Source organism: Triticum aestivum, chromosome 1D (assembly GCF_018294505.1).
Source record: "Triticum aestivum cultivar Chinese Spring chromosome 1D, IWGSC CS RefSeq v2.1, whole genome shotgun sequence".
NCBI lineage: Eukaryota > Viridiplantae > Streptophyta > Magnoliopsida > Poales > Poaceae > Triticum > Triticum aestivum.
In genome coordinates this window covers 51,967,588-51,980,865 of record NC_057796.1, presented here as the reverse complement: position 1 = coordinate 51,980,865, position 13,278 = coordinate 51,967,588, and positions in this window count along the sequence as shown.

Genomic DNA, 13,278 nt, shown 5'->3' with positions numbered 1-13,278 from the left:
AAAGAGGAAGGAAAGCAACTGTGAGTACTCATCCAAAGTACTCGCAAGCAAGGAGCTACACTACATATGCATGGGTATATGTGTAAAGGGCCATCTCAGTGGACTGAACTGCAGAATGCCAGAATAAGAGGGGGATAGCTAATCATGTCGAAGACTACGCTTCTGGCAGCCTCCATCTTGCAGCATGTAGAAGAGAGTAGATTGAAGTCCTCCAAGTAGCATCGCATAGCATAATCCTACCCGGCGATCCCCTCCTCGTCGCCCTGTTAGAGAGCGATCACCGGGTTGTATCTGGCACTTGGAAGGGTGTGTTTTATTAAGTATCCAGTTCTAGTTGTCATAAGGTCAAGGTACAACTCTGGGTCGTCCTTTTACCGAGGGACACGGCTATTCGAATAGATAAACTTCCCTGCAGGGGTGCACCACATAACCCAACACGCTCGATCCCATTTGGCCGGACACACTTTTCTGGGTCATGCCCGGCCTCGGAAGATCAACACGTCGTAGCCCCACCTAGGCACAACAGAGAGGTCAGCACGCCGGTCTAGATCCTATGGCGCAGGGGTCTGGGCCCATCGCCCATTGCACACCTGCACGTTGCGAACGCAGCCGAAAGCAGACCTAGCCTAGTAGGCGTTCCAGTCCAATCCGGTGCGCGCCACTCAGTCGCTGACGTCACGAAGGCTTCGGCTGATACCACGACGTCGAGTGCCCATAAATGTTCCCGCGTAGTTGGTTAGTGCGTGTAGACCAAATGGCCAGACTCAGATCAAATACCAAGAACTCGTTAAGCGTGTTATTTTAAAGTAACCGCGGACGCCGTCCAGGGCCAGGCCCACCTCTCACCTAGGCGGTCTCAACCTGCCCTGTCGCTCCGCCACAAAGATCCACTCGCGGGTACTCCTACGAGCCGACCCGACTTTAGTCACCACAGGTATCATGTATAGAGTATATAAGTATATACCCGTGATCACCGCCCAAGTGATCACGGCCCGATAGTATAGCACAGCAGACGGACAAGAATGTAGGGCCACTGATGGAAAACTAGCATCCTATACTAAGCATGTAGGATTGCATGTAAAGGTAACAACAGTAGTAGCAAGGACAGGCTATGCATCAGGATAGGATTAACGGAAAGCATTAACATGCTACACTACTCTAATGCAAGCAATATAGAGAAGAATAGGCGATATCTGGTGATCAAGGGGGGGGCTTGCCTGATTGCTCTGGCAAGAAGGAGGGGTCGTCAACAGCGTAGTCGGTCGGGGCACCAGCAGCGGCGTCGGTCTCGTAGTCTACCGGAGAGAAGAGGGGGAAGAAACAATGAATACAATGCAAACAGATGCATGACGATGCATGGCATGACAAAGCGTGATGCTAGGTGTGCCCTAACGCGGTAGTAGGTGATACCGGCGAAGAGGGGGAACATCCGGGAAAGTATTCCCGATGTTTCGCGTTTTCGGACAGATGGACCGGAGGTGAAATGTTGCAGGTTCACTATGCTAGGGACGTGTGGTGAACGAACGGGCTGCGTATCCGGATTCGTCTCGTCGTTCTGAGCAACTTTCATGTAGAAAGTATTTTCATCCGAGTTACGGATTATTTTATATGATTTTCAAAGATTAAACCATTTTCTGGAATTAATTTTATTAACAGAAATCTATTAATGCGTCAGCAATGCATCAACATGATGTCAGCAGTCAGCTGACCCGTTTGACTAGTCAAACTGACCAATGGGTCCCACCTGCCATAGACAGTGGCCTTAACAGAGTTTAATTTCAATTAATCTAATTAATTAGATAACATGGGCCCACTGTCAATGAGTAATCAATTTAAATTTAATTAAATTAAGTAATTTAATTAGTGTTAGGGCGGGGCCCACTAGTTAGTGGCACTACGCTGCCTGGTCAGCAGTTGACTGGGTCAACCCAGTCAACTGGGACCCACGGGGCCCACTGGCAGTGGCTCTGCGGTGGCCCCAGGCCAGCCACGTCGGCGGCCGGCGCCGGAGTGGCTCCGGCGACCAAATCAACGGCGGAGGCGCTCGGGACCTCACCAGAATCGTGCTAGGGGCGGCTGTTTCGCGTGCGGTTGGCACCGTTCGAACACGCGCACGGCGCCGTGTCGGGTGGTGGTGGTGGCTCGCCCGGGGACGGCCGGAATACCCATCGGCGGCGAGCATGGGGGGCGACGGCGTTCGGGGCCACGTTGGGAATGGGCTAGGGGGCACGAGAGGGCGAGAGGAAGGGCTCGCCGGGCTCCTGGGAACACCAGGAGCACGACGGAGGGCTCGGACAGGGCCATGGCAGCGGTGGCCACGGCGGTGACGCAGCAGGGCGGCGGGAGGGTGAGCGCGACGGGGGAGCGAGCTACGGGATGCGGTGAGCTAGGACGGGAGGAGGAGGAGGAGGTGGAGCTCACTGTGAGAGCGTAGGGTCTCGACAGCGGGCGCGGGGAGAACCGGTGGAGCAGGTCGACGGCGAGGTCGCGCGGTGGCCGTAGATGAGGAAGAGGAAGAATGCGACGGCGGTGGCGCTCCCGGTCCCGATCCAGTGTCGAGGAAGAAGAGGCGGACCACGACGGAGCTCCTGGACTTGTCGGAGCGGCGAACGATGGTCGGTGGCCGCGGGAACGGCGGCACGTAGGTGACCGCGCTCGGGCGATGGGGAAGGTGTTGGAAATATGCCCTAGAGGCAATAATAAATGGTTATTATTATATTTCTTTGTTCATGGTAATTGTCTATTATTCATGCTATAATTGTATTGTCCGGAAATCGTAATACATGTGTGAATACATAGACCACAACCTGTCCCTAGTAAGCCTCTAGTTGACTAGCTCGTTGATCAACAGATAGTCATGGTTTCCTGACTATGGACATTGGATGTCATTGATAACGGGATCACATCATTAGGAGAATGATGTGATGGACAAGACCCAACTTAAGCATAGCATAAAAGATCGTGTAGTTTCGTTTGCTAGAGCTTTTCCAATGTCAAGTATCTTTTCCTTAGACCATGAGATCGTGCAACTCCCGGATACCGTAGGAGTGCTTTGGGTGTGCCAAACGTCACAACATAACTGGGTGACTATAAAGGTGCATTACGGATATCTCCAAAAGTGTCTGTTGGGTTGGCACGGATCGAGACTGGGATTTGTCACTCCGTGTAAACGGAGAGGTATCTCTGGGCCCACTCGGTAATGCATCATCATAATGAGCTCAATGTGACTAAGGCGTTAGTCACGGGATCATGCATTGCGGTACGAGTAAAGAGACTTGCCGGTAACGAGATTGAACTAGGTATTGGGATACCGACGATCGAATCTCGGGCAAGTAACATACCGATTGACAAAGGGAATTGCATATGGATTGATTGAATCCTCGACACCGTGGTTCATCCGATGAGATCATCGTGGAGCATGTGGGAGCCAACATGGGTATCCAGATCCCGCTGTTGGTTATTGACCGGAGAGGCGTCTCGGTCATGTCTGCATGTCTCCCGAACCCGTAGGGTCTACACACTTAAGGTCCGGTGACGCTAGGGTTGTAGAGATATATGTATGCGGAAACCCGAAAGTTGTTCGGAGTCCCGGATGAGATCCCGGATGTCACGAGAGGTTCCGGAGGTAAAGATTTATATATGGGAAGTCTTATTTTGGTCGCCGGAAAAGTTTCGCGCTTTATCGGTATTGTACCGGGAGTGCCGAAAGGGGTCCGGGGGTCCACCAAGGGGGTCCACCAGCCCCGGGGGGCCACATGGGCTGTAAGGGTGCGCCTTGGCCTATATGGGCCAAGGGCACCAGCCCCAAGAGGCCCATGCGCAAGAGATAAGAAAAAGGGGAGAGTCCTAAAGGGGGAAGGCACCTCCGAGGTGCCTTGGGGGGGAAGGACTCCCCCCTGGCCGCACCCTTCCTTGGAGGAAGGGGCAAGGCTGCGCCCCCCCTCTCCCTTGGCCCTATATATAGTGGGGGGAAGGGAGGGCAGCAAGATCTAAGCCTTGGGCGCCTCCCTCCTCCCCTGCAACACCTCTCTCTCTCTCTCGCAGAAGCTTGCGAAGCCCTGCCGGAGACCTGCTACATCCACCACCACGCCGTCGTGCTGTTGGATCTCCATCAACCTCTCCTCCCCCCTTGCTGGATCAAGAAGGAGGAGACGTCGCTGCACCGTACATGTGTTGAACGCGGAGGTGCCGTACGTTCGGCACTCGGTCATCGGTGATTTGGATCACGGCGAGTACGACTCTGTCATCCACGTTCATTGGAACGCTTCCGCTCGCGATCTACAAGGGTATGTAGATGCACTCCTTTCCCCTCGTTGCTAGTAGACTTCATAGATGCATCTTGGTGAGCGTAGGAAAATTTTAAATTATGCTACGATTCCCAACAGAAGGAGGGGGCGGCGTGGATCTGGGGGAGAGGGAGAGGCGCAGAGGCCGAGAGGGTGAGCGGGGGCGAGTGGGAGAGGGGCCCGAGGAGGCGGGGGCACTGGCGTCCTTATCCTCGATGCCGGCAAGGGGGGTCCGGCGGGGACGCGCCCGTTGCGACCCCGATCGTGGGAACAGGGGGAAGGCGACCCGGGGAGGGGCTGGGCCGGCGGTTGGCCAACTGGGCTAGGTGGGCCGGTCTGGCCTGCGAGCAAGGGCCGCCTGGTCCAGTAGGGAGGGGGGTCTTTTTCTTTTCTTTTCTTTATTTTTCTTTTCTGTTTTATTTCACTTTAAAATACTTAGGCACTTTCTAAAAAAATGTTTTCTCCACAATAATTACCAGTGCAATATTTGGCACCCACCGATCATTTTTGTTTTGACTTTTGAAAACTTTGGGTGTTTGTCACTAATTCATTTTTTTGAATTTGAAATGTTTTGAACTAACAGTTGATTAGCAACAGTAACAGAGATGACATGGCATCATCAGGAGAGTTTTACTGTAGCCTAATTATCCGGGCATTACATATCTCCTCCACTACAAGAAATCTCGTCCCGAGATTTAGGAGGTAGAAGGAAACAGTGCGGGGTATTCATCACGCAGGCGATCCTCGCGTTCCCAAGTGGCTTCATCTTCAGAATGGTGCGACCACTGGACTTTGAGGAACTTGATCGCCTTCTGACGTGTGCGGCGTTCAGCTTGGTCGAGAATGCGGACCGGATGCTCTTTATAGGAGAGGTCCTACTACAATTCGAGCACTTCATGATCCACTGCTCGGATTGGGTCCTTGAAGCAACGGCGGAGCTGTGACACATGGAACACATCGTGAACCTGAGAAAGGTTCGGCGAAAGCTCCAGTTGGTATGCCACTTTTCCATGCCTTTCGAGAATAGTGAATGGGCCAATATAGCGAGGAGCTAGTTTGCCCTTGATCCCGAAGCGGTGAGCACCCTTCATTGGTGTGACTCAAAGATAAGCCTTTTCGCCAGGTTGATAGACCATGTCTTTATGATGACGGTCATACTGACTCTTCTGACGCGACTGAGCAGTCCTGAGATTCTCACGAATAATGCGGACTTGTTCTTCGGCATGTTGGATAATATCCGGACCAAAGAGTGAACGTTCCCCAGTTTCTGACCAGTTCAGAGGGGTTCGGCACTTTCGTCCATATAACACTTCGAAGGGGGCCATCTTCAGACTAGCTTGATAGCTATTATTATAAGAGAACTCAGCATACGGGAGAGATTCCTCCCATTTCTTGCCGAAGGAAATAACACAAGCTCGAAGCATGTCTTTGAGAACTTGGTTGACACGTTCAACTTGCCCTTGCGACTGAGGATGAAACGCGGTACTGAATGACAGATGAGTTCCCATAGCTTCTTGGAAACTTGCCCAGAATCTTGAAGTGAATAAGCTGCCACGGTCTGAGCTGATAACCAATGGAATACCGTGGAGTGAAACAATCCTGGACATATAGAGCGTTGCCAACTGACTAGCAGTGATCGTTTCTTTGACCGCCAGAAAATGTGCAACTTTAGAAAGCCGGTCAATGACGACAAGAATAGCATCATTACCTTTCTGTGATTTGGGAAATCCAGTGACGAAGTCCATCTCAACATGGTCCCATTTCCATTCAGGAATAGAGATAGGTTGCAGAGTTCTAGCAGGTCTTTGATGTTCTGCTTTGATACGACGGCAAACGTCACACTCAGCAACATAACGAGCAATGTCTTCCTTCATATTAGACCACCAGAATCTCTGACGGATGTCTTGGTACATCTTTGTACTACTAGGATGGATACATAGAGGCGTATCATGAGCTTCTTTCATAACTTTCTGAGTCATATCCAGGTTCTTCTCTGCACATGGCACCACTAGGCGGCCTTTGAAGTACAAAGTGCCATCATCAGCAATAGTGAAGAATGAGGGCTTTCCTTCTGCGAGGTAGCGCTTAATCTTGTGGGCTTCAGAGTCATATCCCTGTATTCTCTTGATGGAGTCCAAGAGATCTGGTTCGACAGCCAGGGTATTGAGCGAACCCTGGGAAACAACCCGGAGGTTCATCTTGCGAAACTCCTTAGGAGGGGGAGCGAGTGCACCCGGAGGAACAATATGGAGGTTCAGCTTTCTGAATTCTTCAACAAGCGAGGGCTGAACTTTGTGAACCTGGAGGTGGTTGCAGTAAGACTTGCGGCTCAAGGCATCAGCCATTACATTGGCCTTGCCTGGCGTATAGGAAATACCCAAGTCAAAGTCTGCAACAATCTCCATCCATCTCTGCAGACGGAGGTTCAGGTCTGGCTGAGTAAACAGATACTTCAGACTTTGGTGGTCAGTGAAGATCTCGCAATGATTACCGAGAAGGTAATGTCGCCACTGCTTCAGCGCATGAATGACAGCAGCAAGTTCGAGGTCGTGAACTGGGTAGTTCTCTTCGTGAGGGCGCAATTACCGAGAGGCATAAGCAATCACTTTGCGGTCTTGCATAAGGACACAGCCTAATCCTTGACGGGAAGCGTCGCAGTAAATGACGAAGTCCGTCTTAGTATCAGGTGGAGCTAGAACTGGGGTAGAAGTCAACTTGTCTTTGAGTGCCTGGAAACTTTCCTGACATTTGTCTGTCCATTGGAACTTGACGCCCTTATGCAACAGTTTAGTCAGAGGCCTGGCGATCTTGGAGAAGTTCTCGATGAATCGACGGCAATAGCTGGCGAGACCGAGAAAACTTCTGACTTGCTTAACGTTCTTGGGAGGAGTCCAATCAAGGATAGCCTGGACTCGTTCAGGGTTGACGGCAATACCATCCTTAGAGATGACATGCCCAAGATAGGTTACTTCGGGTAGCCAGAATTCACATTTGGAGAACTTGGCATATAGTTGATGCTCTCGTAGCTTTTCCAGCACAAGACGAAGATGTTCAGCATGTTCTTCTTCGTTCTTGGAAAATACCAGGATATCATCCAGATAAACCACGACGAACTTGTCGAGGTAATCCATGAATATATATAGTTCATCAGACGAGAGAAGGTGGCTGGAGCATTGGTTAAACCGAAAGACATGACGGTGTACTCGTATGAACCATATCGAGTCACGAAGGCGGTCATTGGGATATCCTCTTCGCGAACACGGATCTGGTGGTAACCCAACCTCAAGTCGAGCTTAGAGAACACTGGTGAACCCGCCAGTTGATCATACAGATCATTGATCCGAGGAAGAGGGTATTTATTCTGAATGGTAGCTTGGTTTATAGGACAGTGGTCTTGAACTAATCGGTTTGTCCCATCCTTCTTCTTGACAAAGAGAGAAGGTGCTCCCCAAGGAGAGCAACTTGGGCGAATGAATCCTTTGCGAAGAGATTTGTCGATTTCCTCCTTAAGCTCAAGGAGTTCATGCTGCGGCATCTTGTAGGGTCGTTTGGCTATAGGAGTGGTGCCTGGTTTCAAGTCGATGATGAATTCAACAGCTCTAGTAGGGGGAATCCCTGGAAGTTCTTCAGGAAAGACGTCGAGGAATTCACGTACGACGGGAATGTTTTCAATGCCCTCGAGTGGTGCAGCATTCAATGCATAGAGCCTTGCCTCCGCATTTTGCACCAGAAGAACTTGGTAAGTAACTATTTCATCTGAAGGGTGTAGCAGATGGACGGTCTTAGTGGCGCAAATGATTGAAGCAGTATGCGCTTTTAACCAATTCATTCCCAGAATGAGATCAATGCTACAGGACTTCAGTACGATGGGAGAGACAAGAAATTCCAGTCCTTCAATTTCAACAGGAACGTCGTGACTAACCATAGAGGTTTGACATTGGCCTGCAGGGGTGTGTACCACTAGCGGAGTGTTCATCTCTTCGTATTTAATGCCATGCAGGAATGCAAATTCTGCTGATATGAATGAATGGGATGCTCCTGTATCAAATAAAACGGATGCTGGTACTGAATTTACGAGGAGTGTACCCATCACAGTAGCAGGCTGGTCTTGAGCTTCGTTGAGATCAACGTGGTTGGCATGAACACGACCATAAGACTTGGCCTTGTTGCTGCGGGGCTGGTTGCTTCCATGGCCAGTTGCTGGAAGGGCCAGTTGATTCTGGTTCTGGTTGCATTCTCTAGCACGGTGTCCTGGTTGACCACACCTGAAGCACAAACCATTATTGGGAGTGGGAACAGGAGCTTGGGGTGGTGGAGCTGGAAGTCTTGACTGCCTAGATGGTGGTGGAGGCAGACGAGGTGCAGCATGGGTCTGCCTTGGGGCAGATGCATTTGGACGGTACATGCTGTTCGGGATCCATATCTTACGCTTCTGTGAGAGCGGGCCCGAAGATGAGCCCGTGTCACGGTTGCGCCTGTGAGAGCTCTGGTATTCCTGCAGACCAGTTTCGACATTGATGGCCTTGTTCACCAAGGTGGCGAAATCAGCAAAGTCATGCACTAGAAGTGCGAGCTTGATGTCAGCTTGAAGGCCGTCACGGAACTTCTCCTGTCTACGGGCATCAGTTGCAATGTCCTCTTCAGCATAGCGGGACAAGTCCAGAAACTCCCGTTGATAAGCTTCAACGGTTTTGTTGCCTTGGGTGAGGTTGCGGAACTCACGCTTCTTCCGGTCCATGACCCCCTGAGGAATGAAGCGGGCACGGAAAGCAGCTTGGAAGTCTGGCCAGGTGATGATTGTTCCAGCTGGCAGAGTACGCCTGTGGCTGTCCCACCATTGAGCTGCGGGTCCCTTCAGGAAGAAGGAAGCAAAGGTGACATAGCTGACAGGGGCTACGTCGGCAGACTCCATCTCATAGGTGATGTCATGGAGCCAGTCATCAGCATCGAGAGGCTGAGTTGAGCTGCGGTACACAGTTGGGTTGAGGCGCATGAAATCCTGCAGAGTTACTGGGGTTGGCTGCTGGTCCATGTTGGGGCGAGGAAACTGAGCCATCATATTTTCCATGAATTGGCGGTTCAGTTCGAACTGCTGGATCATACCAGCCATGTACTCAGGTGGTGGTGGGGCATTGCCACCACTACCACGACCACCTGGTCTAACCATCCTGCTAATATATAACAGGGGTAGTTCAACATTGAGAAATTTGCAAAGACAAGAATCATTCATGATGAAACATGCATAATGAAAGGAGCACGATAGCTACTACATAGTAGTCGGCATAACTTACAAAAGGGGTCATGCATAGAGTCCAGTACATAGAGTTCAGTACATAGACTAAAACAACATAGGCGGCACACAGGCTCGCGGCGAATGCATCTAACACTAACAAGCAAGCCTACATTAGTCCCAAGAGGTACTGTGGAGGTAGGTGTAGCCTGAAAGCTGGTAGTGTCGCATCGGGAACTCCACGTCAGCAACCTGGGGTCCGCGAATACTCTGGTGCAGAACCTGGCGCTCAGGTGGCAGAAGAGGTCCAAGTGCGGGAGAGTGGCCTCCCACATCTGGCTAGCCGACACCCTGGGGCATCACAGTCATGGCTGGGTAGATCGCAGAACGGGGCAGCTCCCTAGATCGGACAAAGGGGTGCAACAGCGTCAGAGCACGGTAAAGGTGCTGACGGGTGGTGTACAACTCGTGGCGAAGAGCTCGGTTAGCTCGATCCAGCCCATCAGCATGCAGAACCAGGTTCTGATGGTAGAAGGGCTCTCGGGTGACAGTGGAGTAGGCAGCAGTATAGTATCCCTCCGCACCAACATCAGATGCGATAGCAATGTGCCTGAAAGGGGAGGTGTCCAACTCCCGATACTCTCCACGAAGACGTGTCAGAGCAGCATAAGCAGCATCGTGGACAGCCATATCGATGGTCACTCCAACGCCATGAGCGGTGTGCAGCACAGTAGTGGAGTCATACTCCCTCGAGTAGAGGTGGATGATGGCACGGTACTGCTCCTGGTTAAAGTCCTGGTACTCCTCGTAGACGGTGTACTCAGGGTGCCAGCGATAACCCAGATAGGTCATCATCTCAGCTAGCACAGCAGGTGATCCCGAGGCACCAATGGCCGTCGTGTGGCGCACGACCTGCCTTGTGGGTTCCATCTGAAAGCAAAGATGTTTCAAAGGAGTCAAATGACAGTGTGTGAATTGTTCAAAATACTATTCTAAGAAATAACTATGGCTTATCCAACTTTGGGGTGAATGCGGTCACGGGATCCTAGTGTTAGAGTTAGTAAATACGTTTAACCCGAGTAGAAGAGAGTTCAGAGTCCCAGAGTAAAGGTCGAGGAGTAAAAGATCCTAGTACCACCCAATGGCGACGTGGGCCCGTAAGACACACAGCCATGTTAGTAAAAGTTTTGTAATGTCTAGACTCGACTTCGGCCAATGAGTGTGGAAGGGGAATTCCTACACGCAGTCGGCTCTGATACCAACTTGTGACGCCCCCGATTCAATCGTACACTAATCATGCACGCAAACGTGTACGATCAAGATCAGGGACTCACGGGAAGATATCACAACACAACTCTACAACATAAATAAGTCATACAAGCATCATAATACAAGCCAGAGGGCTCGAATACAAGTGCTCGATCATAGATGAGTCAGCGGAAGCAACAATATCTGAGTACAGACATAAGTTAAACAAGTTTGCCTTAAGAAGGCTAGAACAAACTGGGATACAGATCGAACGAGGCGCAGGCCTCCTGCCTGGGATCCTCCTAACTACTCCTGGTCGTCGTCAGCGGGCTGCACGTAGTAGTAGGCACCTCCAGTGTAGTAGGAGTCGTCGTCGACGGTGGCGTCTGGCTCCTGGGCTCCAGCATCTGGTTGCGACAACCAGGTAGAAAGGAAAGGGGGAAAAGAGGAAGGAAAGCAACCGTGAGTACTCATCCAAAGTACTCGCAAGCAAGGAGCTACACTACATATGCATGGGTATATGTGTAAAGGGCCATCTCAGTGGACTGAACTGCAGAATGCCAGAATAAGAGGGGGATAGCTAATCCTGTCGAAGACTACGCTTCTGGCAGCCTCCATCTTGCAGCATGTAGAAGAGAGTAGATTGAAGTCCTCCAAGTAGCATCGCATAGCATAATCCTACCCGGCGATCCCCTCCTCGTCGCCCTGTTAGAGAGCGATCACCGGGTTGTATCTGGCACTTGGAAGGGTGTGTTTTATTAAGTATCCAGTTCTAGTTGTCATAAGGTCAAGGTACAACTCTGGATCGTCCTTTTACCGAGGGACACGGCTATTCGAATAGATAAACTTCCCTGCAGGGGTGCACCACATAACCCAACACGCTCGATCCCATTTGGCCGGACACACTTTTCTGGGTCATGCCCGGCCTCGGAAGATCAACACGTCGTAGCCCCACCTAGGCACAACAGCGAGGTCAGCACGCCGGTCTAAATCCTATGGCGTAGGGGTCTGGGCCCATCGCCCATTGCACACCTGCACGTTGCGAACGCAGCCGAAAGCAGACCTAGCCTAGTAGGCGTTCCAGTCCAATCCGGTGCGCGCCACTCAGTCGCTAACGTCACAAAGGCTTCGGCCGATACCACGACGTCGAGTGCCCATAACTGTTCCCGTGTAGTTGGTTAGTGCGTGTAGACCAAATGGCCAGACTCAGATCAAATACCAAGAACTCGTTAAGCGTGTTATTTTGAAGTAACCGCGGACGCCGTCCAGGGCCAGGCCCACCTCTCACCTAGGCGGTCTCAACCTGCCCTGTCGCTCCGCCACAAAGATCCACTCGCGGGTACTCCTACGAGCCGACCCGACTTTAGTCACCACAGGTATCATGTATAGAGTATATAAGTATATACCCGTGATCACCGCCCAAGTGATCACGACCCGATAGTATAGCACAGCAGACGGACAAGAATGTAGGGCCACTGATGGAAAACTAGCATCCTATACTAAGCATGTAGGATTGCATGTAAAGGTAACAACAGTAGTAGCAAGGACAGGCTATGCATCAGGATAGGATTAACGGAAAGCATTAACATGCTACACTACTCTAATGCAAGCAATATAGAGAAGAATAGGCGATATCTGGTGATCAAGGGGGGGGCTTGCCTGATTGCTCTGGCAAGAAGGAGGGGTCGTCAACAGCGTAGTCGGTCGGGGCACCAGCAGCGGCGTCGGTCTCGTAGTCTACCGGAGAGAAGAGGGGGAAGAAACAATGAATACAATGCAAACAGATGCATGACGATGCATGGCATGACAAAGCGTGATGCTAGGTGTGCCCTAACGCGGTAGTAGGTGATACCGGCGAAGAGGGGGAACATCCGGGAAAGTATTCCCGATGTTTCGCGTTTTCGGACAGATGGACCGGAGGTGAAATGTTGCAGGTTCACTATGCTAGGGACGTGTGGTGAACGAACGGGCAGCGTATCCGGATTCGTCTCGTTGTTCTGAGCAACTTTCATGTAGAAAGTATTTTCATCCGAGTTACGGATTATTTTATATGATTTTCAAAGATTAAACCATTTTCTGGAATTATTTTTATTAATAGAAATCTATTAATGCGTCAGCAATGCATCAACATGACGTCAGCAGTCAGCTGACCCGTTTGACTAGTCAAACTGACCAATGGGTCCCACCTGTCATAGACAGTGGCCTTAACAGAGTTTTATTTCAATTAATCTAATTAATTAGATAACATGGGCCCACTGTCAGTGAGTAATCAATTTAAATTTAATTAAATTAAGTAATTTAATTAGTGTTAGGGGCGGGGCCCACCAGTCAATGGGACTGGGCTGCCTGGTCAGCAGTTGACTGGGTCAACCCAGTCAACTGGGACCCACGGGGCCCACCGGAAGTGGCTCTGGGATGGCCCCAGGCCAGCCACGTCGGCGGCCGGCGCCAGAGTGGCTCCGGCGACCAAATCAACGGCGGAGGCGCTCGGGACCTCGCCGGAATCGTGCTAGG